Below are 12,743 nucleotides of genomic sequence, written 5' to 3' on the forward strand. Positions count from 1 at the left end.
GGCGTTGGCGTGGTCCGTACCAGGGCGATGTTCCACGGTGAAATCCATGCCCTGGAGGGAGATTGACCACCGCAGAAGCTTGGGGTTTTCTCCTCGCATCTGCATGAGCCATCGCAAGGGGCGATGGTCGGTCTGGACCCTGAAATGGGTGCCGAACAGGTAAGGGCGTAGTTTCTTGAGGGCCCAGACTACTGCGAACGCCTCGCGCTCGATGGTACTCCATCTCTGTTCCCGGGGCAACAGCCTTCGGCTGAGGAAGGCCACGGGCTGGTCCAGACCCTGGTCATTTACTAGGGAGAGGACGGCCCCGATGCCATGCTCGGAGGCATCAGTTTGTACCACAAACTCTTTGGAGTAGTCGGGGGCCTGGAGGACGGGGGCCGTACACATGGCCGTTTTCAGGGCATTGAACGCCTCTTGGCAGGCAGGGGACCATTGTACCTTCTTGGGCTGCTTCTTGGACGTGAGCCCTGTGAGGGGACCGACCAGGCTGCCGTAATTCCGGATGAATCTCCGATAGTAGCCCGTGAGGCCCAGAAAGGCTCGGACCTCTGTTTGGGTAGTGGGAGGTTCCCAGGCTAGGATGGCGTCGATTTTGGGCTGTAGAGGGGCGACCTGCCCGCTTCCGACCTGGTGCCCCAGGTAGGTTACCGAACCTTGCCCAATCTGGCATTTGCTGGCTTTCAGGGTGAGGCCCGCCTGGCGTAGGGCGGTTAGCACCCTCCAGAGGTGTTGGAGGTGCTCGCTCCATTCGGAACTAAAAACTGCGATATCGTCGAGATATGCAGCGCTGAATTTTTCCAGCCCGGCCAGGACTCTATTTACCAGTCGCTGGAAGGTGGCCGGGGCATTTTTCATCCCGAAGGGCATTACGCGAAAGCGATAGGGCCCATCCGGGGTGGAGAAGGCGGACCGCTCCTTGGCTCCCTCTGTGAGCGCAATTTGCCAGTAGCCGCAGGTGAGATCGAAGGTGCTGAGGAACCGTGCAGCTCTGAGCCGGTCAATGAGCTCGTCGGCCCGGGGAATGGGGTGGGCATCGGCTCGGGTGACCTCATTGAGTCCCCGGTAGTCCACGCAAAAGCGGAGTTCCGGGGCGACCCCGGGGGCGGCTGCTTTTGGGACCAGGACCACGGGGCTGGCCCAGGGGCTGTCTGAGGGTTCGATCACGCCTAGGGTCAACATTTTCGAGACTTCGGCTTGGATACAGGACCGGACCCGATCGGGGACTCGGTAGGCTCGGTGTCTCACTGGTGGGCTGTCCCCGGTATCCACATCATGGACACACCAGTCGGTGACCTTGGGGACCAGGGAGAAAAGGTCCGGAAACTGCCCTAGGAGCTGGCGGCAATCCTCACGTTGCTGGGGAGTGAGAGACGGGGAGAGGTTCACTCCTTCTACGGAGCCGTCCTTCTCCTTGGTGCACAGGAGATCAGGGAGAGGATCTGACTCTTCTTCGGACCCGTCATCAGTGGCCAGTAGGAGGCTCAGCTCTGTCCGCACAAAGTGGGGCTTGAGGCGGTTCACGTGGAGGACCCGGAGGGGGTCCCGGGGTGACTGGATGTCTACCAAGTACATGACCGGGCTCTTTCGCTCAACTACTTTGAAGGGCCCGGTCCATTTATCCTGGAGAGCGCAGGGTTTCACGGGGGCCATGACCCACACCAGCTGGCCCGGCTGAAACTCGACTAGCGCGGCATTCTGGTCGTACCAGCGCTTCATCTCCTCCTGACTCGCCTCCAGACTGGCCTCTGCCATTTCCCGGAACCTCCTAGTCTGATTGCGGAGGGTCAGGACGTAACGGAACACGTCTCGGGGGGTGCCTCGGGGCGCCGCCTCCCACTCTTCTTTGACCAGGCTGAGGGGCCCCCTGACGGGGTGCCCGTAGAGTAGCTCGAAGGGGCCGAAACCCAAGGATTTCTGGGGAACTTCTCGGTATGCGAATAGGAGGCAGGGGAGCAGGAGGTCCCACTTACGCCAGAGGGGCTCTTCCAGGCCCGCGATCATCCCCTTCAGAGTCCGGTTAAACCGCTCTACCAGGCCGTTTCCTTGGGGGTGGTACGGGGTGGTGAACTTGTAGGACACCCCGCACTGTTGCCATAAGGACCTCATGTATCGGGAGATAAAGTTGGTACCGCGATCGCTCACGACCTCGCGGGGAAATCCCATGCGGGAGAAGATCCCCATCAGCGCCCGGCCCACTACGGGGGCCGTGACGGTGCGCAGGGGGATGGCCTCAGGGTAACGAGTGGCATGGTCCACCAGGACAAGGATGAACCGGTGCCCCTGGGAAGTTGGGGGGTCCAGAGGTCCTACAATGTCGATCCCGACCCGCTCAAAAGGGGTACTGACGACAGGGAAGGGCTGGAGGGGAGCCTTGCGCTTCCCTCCACTCTTCCCATTGGCCTGGCACGTGGGACAGGACTTGCAGTGGGCTTCTACATCCGCTTTCATTCTGGGCCAGTAGAAGTGAGTCACGAGGCGACTGTAGGTTTTGTCCTGACCCAAGTGGCCTGCGAGGGGGACGTCGTGGGCGAAGCCCAGGAGGAGGTCTCGGAAGCGTAGGGGTACCACCAGCACTCGGCCGGACCCTAGCTCCACCGACTTCTGTTCGCTGTACAGAAGGTCATTCTCCCAATAGACCCGGTGCGTCCCCGTCTGGTCGCCTGCGGCCTGGGCCTCTGCCTGTTGCCGGGGCCCGACCAGGGAGGGACAGGTAGCCTGCTCTCGGCAGAACTCCTCTCGGGAGGGGCCCCCTTCGTGGCGCCACTGTGCTAATTCGGGCAGATCGCCTAACTCGGTGTCTGGGGTGGAGTCGGAAGGCGGGGGTTCGTCACTGGCGAGCGACTCTTCCGGTGGGGGGATGTGGGGGCCCTCGGCCGGGACCATCCCATCTTCAGGGGTCGGGGCGTCGTCGACGTCCCTCAGGGGGGTCAGTCGAGCCGCCATGGATCGAGTGGTGGCGCACACCCACTCAGGGAGGCCCATCATCCCTAGGTGGGTCTTGCGCTCAACTTGCCCCCAGGGGGAACTTTCCAGGTCGTTCCCCAGGAGACAGTCGACGGGCTGGGATGTTCTCACTGCGACCTTCAGTTTACCGACCACCCCTCCCCACTCGAAAGGCACCAGGGCTACCTTACATAGGCTTTCTGTGTTGTCGGCTGAAATGACAGGGCAAAATACGTTGGGGAGGACCTGGTCCTCGTGGACTAAATGGCTGAGGACACCGGTGATGCTGGCCCCGGTGTCACGGAGGGCTTCTACTTGGTGGCCATTGATCGTGACGAGCTGCCCATATTTCTTTGTGTTAGAGGGCAGGAGGCTCCCAGAGACCATCTCTCTATCTCCTAAGGACACTAGGGCCATAGCGGCGGGTTCCCACTCCTCGGCCTCCTCAACCTCCTCCCCCAGGGCTACATTGGCTATCTGTCTAGCGGGGGGTGTTGCCTGGTTGGTGCGTGGGGCCATGGGGCATTCAGGGTCGTTGGCGTAATGCCCGGGCTTCTGGCAACAGAAACAAGTGATGGTTACCCGGTGCCCCCGTCTCAGGGGGGGGCCGGATACAGCCGGTGGGGGTGCCGGGAAAGGCGGAGGTTGGGACTTCGGGGGACTAGTCTGGGGCTCTCTCTGCCCTCCCTGGTTTCCCCCCCCTCTCTGGCGGGGTGGTCCCTGACTGGCTCGGGGGTACTCTCCTACAGGGCCCCGGGAGACCCGGGTGTTGGTCCAGCGATCCGCCTCGACAGCCAGCTTTCTCGGGTCCGTGAGCTTGCTGTCGAGCAGATGCTGGCGTACTTCCACAAAGCAGTTGGCAGCCAGGTGTTCCCATAACATAAGGTCAGTTAGTTCTTCCAGGGTGGTTACCTTGCTGCCCTTGATCCACCCATCGAAGGCACGGCTGAAGAAATTTACATATTCTACCCAGGTGGTACCCGGGATCTTCCGGCAGTCCCGGAACCGCTGGCGGTAAATCTCCGGGGTGAGGCCGTACCTTGTGAGGAGGGTCGCTTTCATGTGTTCATATGAGGTCTGCATGGAGGTGGGTAGGTCGAGCAGGGTGTCTCTTCCTTCGCTCAGGAACCGTCCCCATAACCCAGCCCCCCAATCCTTCTGCGGGACCCGATGGGAGGTCATGGCGACCTCGTAGGCCCGAAACCACTGCTGAATGTCATCATCTTTGTAATATTCCTTGACCACATCCTTGGGGATGTGGACCTTTTGTTCCGTCGGGGCGGCCGCCTCCCGGTTCCCCAGGGGCCGCGCTTCTTCGCTTCTTGCTTTCAGTTCTATTTCCTTCAAACTGCGTTCATGTTCTAGTTGAAGTCTCCTTCCCTCGTGTTCTCGTTGGAGTTTCTTCTCTTCCAGTTCTCCTTGCACTCGCAACTGTTCTACTGCTAGCTTTTTCTCGGCTAATTTCAACTCGCCCTCAATTTTGAGTTTGGCTAATTCGAGCTCGTGATGGTGACTTTTTTCTCTGTCTGCGAGTTCCTCCGGGGATAGGCCCCCATCTGGTATGAAGCCTCGCACCTGGTTGCTGCTGCGTTCTCCTTGGGAGGGTCCTGCTTCGTCGTGGGGCTCCACCGCTCCTTCTGGGCGGGGGGCTCCCGAATCCACCCAAGCTTTCAGTGCCTTTTGCATATCTTCTTTGGTGTTGAGACCAGTGGTAGCGATTCTGAGTTCCTTACAGAATTGCTTTAGTTCCCTGTGAGTGTACTCTTCCAGCTGTTCCACCTGGAACACGGTACTGGCGTCGTCTTCTACGAGAACCACGGTGTTTCCTTCTGCCATCTTTGTCGGTAGTGCGTCAGCCGTTCACGGTACGATCTCTAGATTATGGGCCCGAATCCCGTCGCTTGCCACCAATGTTAGAAGGCGACCTCAGAGGGGCCCGGAGGGGGCCCTGACTGTCCTGAGACCAACCCTCGAGGTATCGTAGCCGGGCACTGGTGGGAGACTCCTCAGGGGAGGAATCTCGTATCTAGGATCGTACACTCGGCACCATACGACAAAGAGACACCACACCGAGAGTTCTTAAGAACAAATCTTTATCAGATCGGAGTGGTAAGATCTTTATGATCAGCAAGGCAATATATATACAAGTAGAGCGCGGGCTCAAAGTCTTGGAGGGGGGTTAGGAGGTAGCGGGACAGTCTTTGGGGGAATGGATCAAATGCAGGAGCGTATCCGGTGCACAGCTCACAATCCTCGAGCTGGGGGATACGCTTGTCGTCGTGGGGTCCGGCGGGACCAAGGGAGTCTGGTGGCGCTGCGAGATACTCAGCAGGATCGAGCACCAGTTCGGAGGTCTTACGATCTTCAGGGAGCCGCGAGTCACTCAGCAGGGCTCAAGCACAAGTTCGGAGGTCTTACGATCTTCAGGGAGCCGCGAGTCACTCAGCAGGGCTCAAGCACAAGTTCGGAGGTCTTACGATCTTCAGGGAGCCGCGAGTCACTCGGCAGGGCTCAAGCACAAGTTCGGAGGTCTTACGATCTTTCAGGGAGCCGCGAGTCACTCAGCAGGGCTCAGGTGTTTCCAAGGCGAATCTGCCGGACAGTCCCAGGGCACCCCTTGTTATAGGGCGACTCCTCTTTGATGTCCGGAGTCTGTGCAGGCAGGGGTCTTGTCACCTGGGGGTCGCTTGTTGGGGGTTTCCTGCCATTGTCCTTTGATCCTTTCAGGGCCGGGTCGGGAGGAGCCCCAGACACCCAGCAGGCGTGGAGCCAGCCCTCGGGGAGGCCGGCGGGTCGATCGAAACCCACCTTCCCAGGGAAGCGCAGAGGTGTGATGGAAACTGCTCCTCCCTTTCTCATCCCAAGGGGAGCGCGATGTCCTCCAGCCGGAGTGGCGCCTGTAGGCTAGGGTCGCGCTGGGGCCGGGCGGCCATCTTGGTGCATGAAGTGGGCACGCGGGCCCGGGGTGGCCGAAGGAGGAAGGCCTACGGACGGGGGAAGTCCGGGTCGGGTGTGTTTGTTCTGGTGGGAAGGATCGGCCAGGCCAGGGGCTTGGGGCTGGTGTGAGGTGCAGGGGTCAGGTCTGACTATGTTACGAGGGCCGGGTCTAACACGGAGCCAGTATATTCTCAGCGGGCGCAGTATCTCACAGATGCACAGTATGTGAGTCAATGATTCCTCTACTGCTCCGCAAGCTCGGCACTTAGTAGCTACAAACTCTTTATACCCTCGCCCATATTTGTATGCCAACAGTGGGATCAGTCCGAACCGCAATTTCATTAGTTGTCGCTTCGTTATGGGTTTTAAAGGGGAGGATGGATAGTATGGGAAAGTCCCACTAGTATAGAGGTTTGAGGCCAAGCTTTAATGACTTGGATTTTTTAATGTTTGCATATCGCTGTCGACAGACAGTAGCTTTGCCTGTTTAGTTAAGTCTTGCGGCCGCTGGTATAGATAGGGGGGCTGACCATATTTCCTTTGCTTCCAATACCTCAACACAGTGGGCTAGGTATTCGCCCCATGTAGACCCTCGGGTGTTTATCATTGTCCAGATGTGTTTCTTTAGTGTTTTTCCCAGGCTTGTTTAGCTTTTAGACAATACGCTATAAATCTAGCTTTCAGGATCCATTTTGGAGATGAAAGGTTGAATTCTCTATGGATTTGCACTTGAGCGGTAGCGTTGGTAAGAAAAAGACTTTACAAAAGCAGGTTGACTGTGCTCCGTCCAGCCATGTTGTCATCTTCTCTTTGAAGGCTATTGCGCCATGAGCTACAGGTAGGAAACATTTTGCCCCCATTAATCGGATTATGGGAGTGAGATCAGGTGAACTTATGGCTTTCCTTGCTCTACAAAAAATGCCTTCCGTAGATTGAGCTGTTCCTTGCATTGCAGTGATGTGAGCAGAGGGCCATCCTTTATGGTCGATCCACACTCCTAAGTACATATAGGTGGTCACTATCTCGATGGGTTTACCTTTGATGTTCCATGCACCCTTCCTTTTTAGTTGTCGCAAGATTATCATTGCCTTTGTTTTTGGCATATTTAATTTTAGATTGTTCTCTCTACAGTATAGAGACAGTGCCGTTAGCACACGCTGTAGACCAATCTGGGTTTGGTCAAGCAATATTGTGTCGTCTGCATATTGGGGCGATTGAATTTTGGTTTCAGCTAATTTGGGAGGAAATGCTGGTGCCTCAGCCAACCGTTATGGCAAATCAGCCAAGTCTAGATTAAAAAGCATTGGGGCCAATAGGCATGCTTGCTTTAAGCCTTTATTATTATGTATTTTTTTAGTGGTGGAAGTCTGTTGTGACTCTAATCTTGACCATGGTGTCAGGCCCAGGTTCCTCCTTCACAGGGGCTAAGATCCTCTCTCTCAGGAGGCTGCAATCAGGGCTGTTAAGAGCATGTTATCAATGCCCCAGTTTTTCAAATTCATCCATAGTTGCAGCCGGGAAAAACTGTCAAAGGCAGTTTGGTAATCAATGTATGCAAGATACAGGGCCCTGCATTTTTTTGCCAATGTTGTTTCAATCAGGTTGGAAATGCAGATCAGGTTATCTTCAGTGTGTGAACACTTTTGGAACCCTGTTTGCATGTGAGCGATCAATGTGCGCATTTCAACCCAAGCCGTCAGCTCTTGCAGCAGTATACTAGCTTAGCACTTCCCATCCACTTCCAGGAGCGCAATCATGCTATAGTTTGCTGGGATAGATCTTGAGCCTTTTTTGTGTATTGGGACAAGAAGAGATCCCCTCCATGACTCGGGGATACTTCTTCCCAGTCTGTGCTCCCAGAATAGATGGAGGCGGCATGATTTTTGCCCACTTACTTACACACCATCCCTTTAAAAACCCTGGGTGGGATTCCATTGGAGCCTGGTGCCCTGCCAGAGCGCATTTTTTTATCAAGGTGCAGGACTTCAACAGAAGTAATTTCTTTTCGGACATCGCAGTAGACTTGCGACTCCGTACTCCAATGCACATTTTCAAAGTTTCTCATAAGGGGAGTTGTACCTTTGTAACTTGATGTCTCCACATAGAGTGCTTCGATGTAATTTTCCCAAGTTGTAGGCGAAATATTTGTAATTGTCGGCCGATGAGTGGATCTGCAGCACTTATTCATTCAGTTCCAGAAGCGCTTTTGGTCCCGTGATTTTATAATCTCATATGCTTTACTCCAGTGCTTTTCTTCCATCATTCTTTTATAGGAAAATCTTGCTTTTCTATATTCTCGGCAGATATCTTTGCATTTTGCTTTAAGGGATCTATGTTGCAGCACCTCCTTTGTAGTTTTGCGCACAAAGTTATTTAACTTGCGTTTTATTTCTTCTATTAGCAGCTTTTGTTTTGTGAGGCAGTCATTTTTTTGGGGAAGTTGGTTGACTCTTGAGTTTACATACATTCATAAAGGAGCTTTAGAGGAAATTAAAAACATAGGTCGCCCTGCACTCAACAATCAATCAAAAACAACAAGACCTGGTTTTTAAGGCACCTACTGTTAGACTGCACAATTTCAAAACTGAGGCGGGGATTCACCAACTGTGAATTCCATTTATTCCTCTCTTTCTTTTTATGAGGTAATCGCCAAACGTTTTCCGCCTTTATTTAAGAATAAAACTGTTTTTACAACTGGCAGTCACCACTAATATTTCCATCAACGTGTAACAACGTGAAAAGCACCCAAAGGTTTCAAAAAGGAAGAAGGAAAAAGGAAAAAGTGTAGAAAAACAAAATGACCCCTCACGTGCGTACCACCAACGGGTTCACTGGTTGATACTCACCAGCTGTGCCCACTTTTCTCATCATTGGTGGTCATTTTGTCCGAAAAAATGAAAATTGGTGTCCAAAAGAAAATAACTTGGGTGCAGTGAAGTGAACAGGTCACAACTCACGATGTAACCGTGTGTAATTAAAATTGAAAAAACACACTGTATCAGCAACCCCTTTATTATTCAAATGTGTATTTTTTCAAATTAAAAACCGGTTGCTTATCCAGCCCTGTAAATTTGTTAGGGAGAGATTTGTTGTGTAAAATGAATTGCACGATTTTCTGTACTCCTGATGGCATAGCTTTTGAAACTCCTGATGAGGATGTACTGTACAAAATGACCAAGGCCAATCTGGAACCTGAGGTTACTGAGGCCTTTGCTCTATTCAACCCAGAAGAATTGCCTCAGGAATTGAAGAAAACAGTGAAACCCGAGGTATGGGATTTCACAGGAGAAGTTATGGGATTAATGAGAAATGTAGACCCTGTAAAGATTACTGTAAAGGAAGGAATAAGTTACCCAAATATTCCTCAGTATAAATTTACACCCGAAATAATTGCAGGAGTCACTCCTATAATAGACAAAATGATTGAACAGGGTATTCTGAGAGAAATGATGAGCAGTCCATGTAAATCACCAATTATGGGTCTGAAGAAACCTAACGGAACCTTCAGAATAGTGCAAGACCTGGGAAAAGTGAATACAATTGTTGTACCATGCTGCCCCATAGTACCAAATCCTTCAGTGGTCCTATACCAGATTCCTTATGATGCAGAATGGTACACGGTCATCAACCTGTGCCATGCTTTCTTTTCCATCCCATTGCACCCTGACAGCCAACAGACTTTTGCGTTCCAGTTCGGCGAACGTAGCTTGGCATGGTGCCGAATCCCACAGGGGTATACAGAAAGTCCATCGATATTTAATGCCCGAAAGCTCGGTACTAGTGCAGTACATCGATGACCTACTGGTGGCATCGAAATCCCGAGAAGCCTGTGTAGTAGATACAGTTGCATTGTTAAATAATTTGGCAGGTGGAGGACTTAAAGTATCCCCATCGAAGTTACAGTTTTGCAAAAAGGAAGTACAATATTTAGGCCATAAAATTGAAAAAGGTTTGAGGAAAGTGACTACAGACAGGATCAGAATAATAAAAGGAATGAGAGCACCAATGACTCAAAGAGAAGGGAGAATGTTTCTTGGAATGGTTGGATATTGCCGTCAGTGAATTAGCAACTTTTCGCTGATTGCAAAGCCCTTGGTGCGATTGACGAAAAGTGATGTGAAAGACCCTCTTGAATTGAACAAAGAAGAGTTGAAGGCTTTTAAACAATTAAGAGATAGTTTGTGTGAAGCCCCAGCTCTTGGAATGCCTGACTATGAAAAGGTTATGAAAAATAATGGGGTGACCCTGTGTCCCTCAGAACCTGGGTATTTGTATTATATGGCTACAATGGTTCTGTCGGGGAAATACAATTGCTTTGAGATGTTCACAATATAAATACATTACATGTAACATGTATCCATGATTCAGGAAGAGAAAAGAACAACACCCAAGCGAAAGTTTCAATCAATATTTTAAGAAGTAACAAATAAATTGGGCTACAATGGTACAATTGAAAGAATTGTGAAAGAGGGGTGACATGTAGAAGTAAATACAGACAATACACTTAGTACATGTAGAAGTAAATACAAACAATACACTTAGTACACTTAGTATAACAAATAAAGGAATAGTTGGGAAAGTGCGATTTTTGGTAAAGTCCATATGATTGATCGCATACGCCTCCTGTTCATATGTGAATAGGCTTTTGAACTGAGACGTTGCGTAGACTCTTAGTATGCGTCGACGTTTCGACCCTATGTAAGGCGCAAAATTTTTAATAAGCGTCACGGCGGGTCTTCGGGACGGAGGAGTGTATGTAGCCCTACGCAAGAGTCATTAATCACTGCGCGTGTATTATGCTTCTATTTCCAAAAAACGGGGTCGATTTATGTTTGACCTCACAAGAGACACGAGTCGAAGAGGTTTGGCAAATGTCCAAGTAGTTAATTCTTTCAGTTAGTCGGGTGATTGACTATGAAAAGGAGTTTGAGCTCTATTGCAGTGAGAGAGATGGATGTGCACTTTCTGTGTTAGTACAGAAATATTGAAAATCGAGACGACCAATTGCATATTTTTCGGCTGTGTTAGATCCTGTAACAGTGGCATTGCCTGGTTGTTTGAACGCAGTGGCTGTTACCTGTAAGAGCTTGGAACAGAGTGAAGGAATTGTGATGGGATATCCTGTAAGAGTGTTTGTACCGCATGACGTGGCAATCCTTTTAACCAGGAGCCGCACCCAATTTATGATGCATAGCCGTCTAACTAAATATGAGAAAGTAATTTTGGGAGCAACGAATGTGAGCCTTGTGAGGTGTCTCAATGTAAACCCCTCAACATTGTTGTCCGATGCTGAAAAGGTGGAAGTAAAAGATGAAGTGGATCATGACTGTTTATAAGAGCTTGATTATTGCACCAAGCCACGTCCAGACATAAAGGATATGCCTCTGAAAGTAAGTGACTATGTGATGTTTGTGGATCGCTTATGTTTGCGAACAGATGAAGGGATTTTGAGTGCAGTATATGCAGTGTGTACTGTGGCAGCTGTATTGGAAGCGTCTTGTTTGAGAGGAGTGAAATCATCTCAAGTTGCTGAACAGTTTGCGTTAACAAGAGCGTGTAAATTAGGAACGAATCTGAGAGTCACTGTGATTACCGATAGTCAGTATAGCTTCAGAGTGGTGCATGACTTTGGGCAAATATGGTCCCAAAGGGGGTTCTTGACATCGAGTGGAACTCCTATAAGGAATGCTGAAGTGGTCGGGATGTTGCTTGAGGTGATACAGCTGCCTAAGCAATTAGCAGTGGTAAAGTGTGCTGCCCATTCGAAGACCGCTGACTATGTGTCGGCGGGAAACGAGTTCGCAAACGACATAGCGCAGTATTGTGGCGCAATCAGAATTCGGTAAACGGAAACAGGGTAATGGAAATGAACTCATGTCCCTTACTTTTTACTAACACCATAAATATGTGGGAAGAGGTGAGACAGTTGCAGGAAGAGGCAGGAGATGAGGAAAAGAAACAGTGGATAAAATCAGGATGCGCACCCCGAGAGTCAGACAGAGTTTGGGTTTATCGGGATGGAAGACCAGTCATGCCTGATAGCATGATCTCTACCATGGCACGGATGTACCATGGGCAAGTACATGTAGGAAGGGATGCTATGATCAGACTTTTCAAACAGACATGGTACAATGCTAAGTTTCGGCTTGTAGCGGAGAGCCTTTGTCAAAGATGTCTCATATGTCAACAATACAATCTAGGAAGAAAGACCGTGATGAGTCTGGGAACAATAGGACGGGAAGGATGTCCTTTCACCAGAATACAGATTGATTTCATTGAAATGCCCCCATGTAATAGGCTAAGATATGTCTTAGCGGTGGTTTGTCTGTTTTCACGATGGGTAGAAGCATACCCAACCAGAAGGAGTGATGGGGTTACAGTAGCCAAACTCCTATTGAGAGAGTTCATTCCTGGATTCGGTTTCCCAGTTACGATCGAGTCAGATAGAGGAAAGCATTTTGAGAATGAAATCATAAAATTGATTTGTGAAGCATTGAATGTACAACAGAAACTGCACTGTGCTTACTGTCCAGAGGCTTCTGGAGTGGTGGAACAAGAGAATGGCACCATTAAAAACAGATTGGGAAAGATGTGTTTGGCCACAGGGTTGAAATGGCCTGATGTCTTGCCTCTAGTGCTCATGACTATTATATCTATCCCTGATAGGAATACTGGACTGAGTCCGCATGAGATTATTATGGGTAGGGCGATGAGACATGTTTTCATTCCTGTCAACAAACTACTGCCTATAACTGATGACTTCGTGTTGGATTATTGCAAGGGCTTGGCTGATTCCGTTCATTCTTGGTTTCATCAGGTTGGATCGGATGCAACCACCCTTGAAAAGAAGCCAGCTCATG

This window comes from Triturus cristatus, chromosome 9 (genome assembly GCF_964204655.1).
Source record: "Triturus cristatus chromosome 9, aTriCri1.1, whole genome shotgun sequence".
In the NCBI taxonomy this organism is placed as follows: Eukaryota; Metazoa; Chordata; class Amphibia; order Caudata; family Salamandridae; genus Triturus; species Triturus cristatus.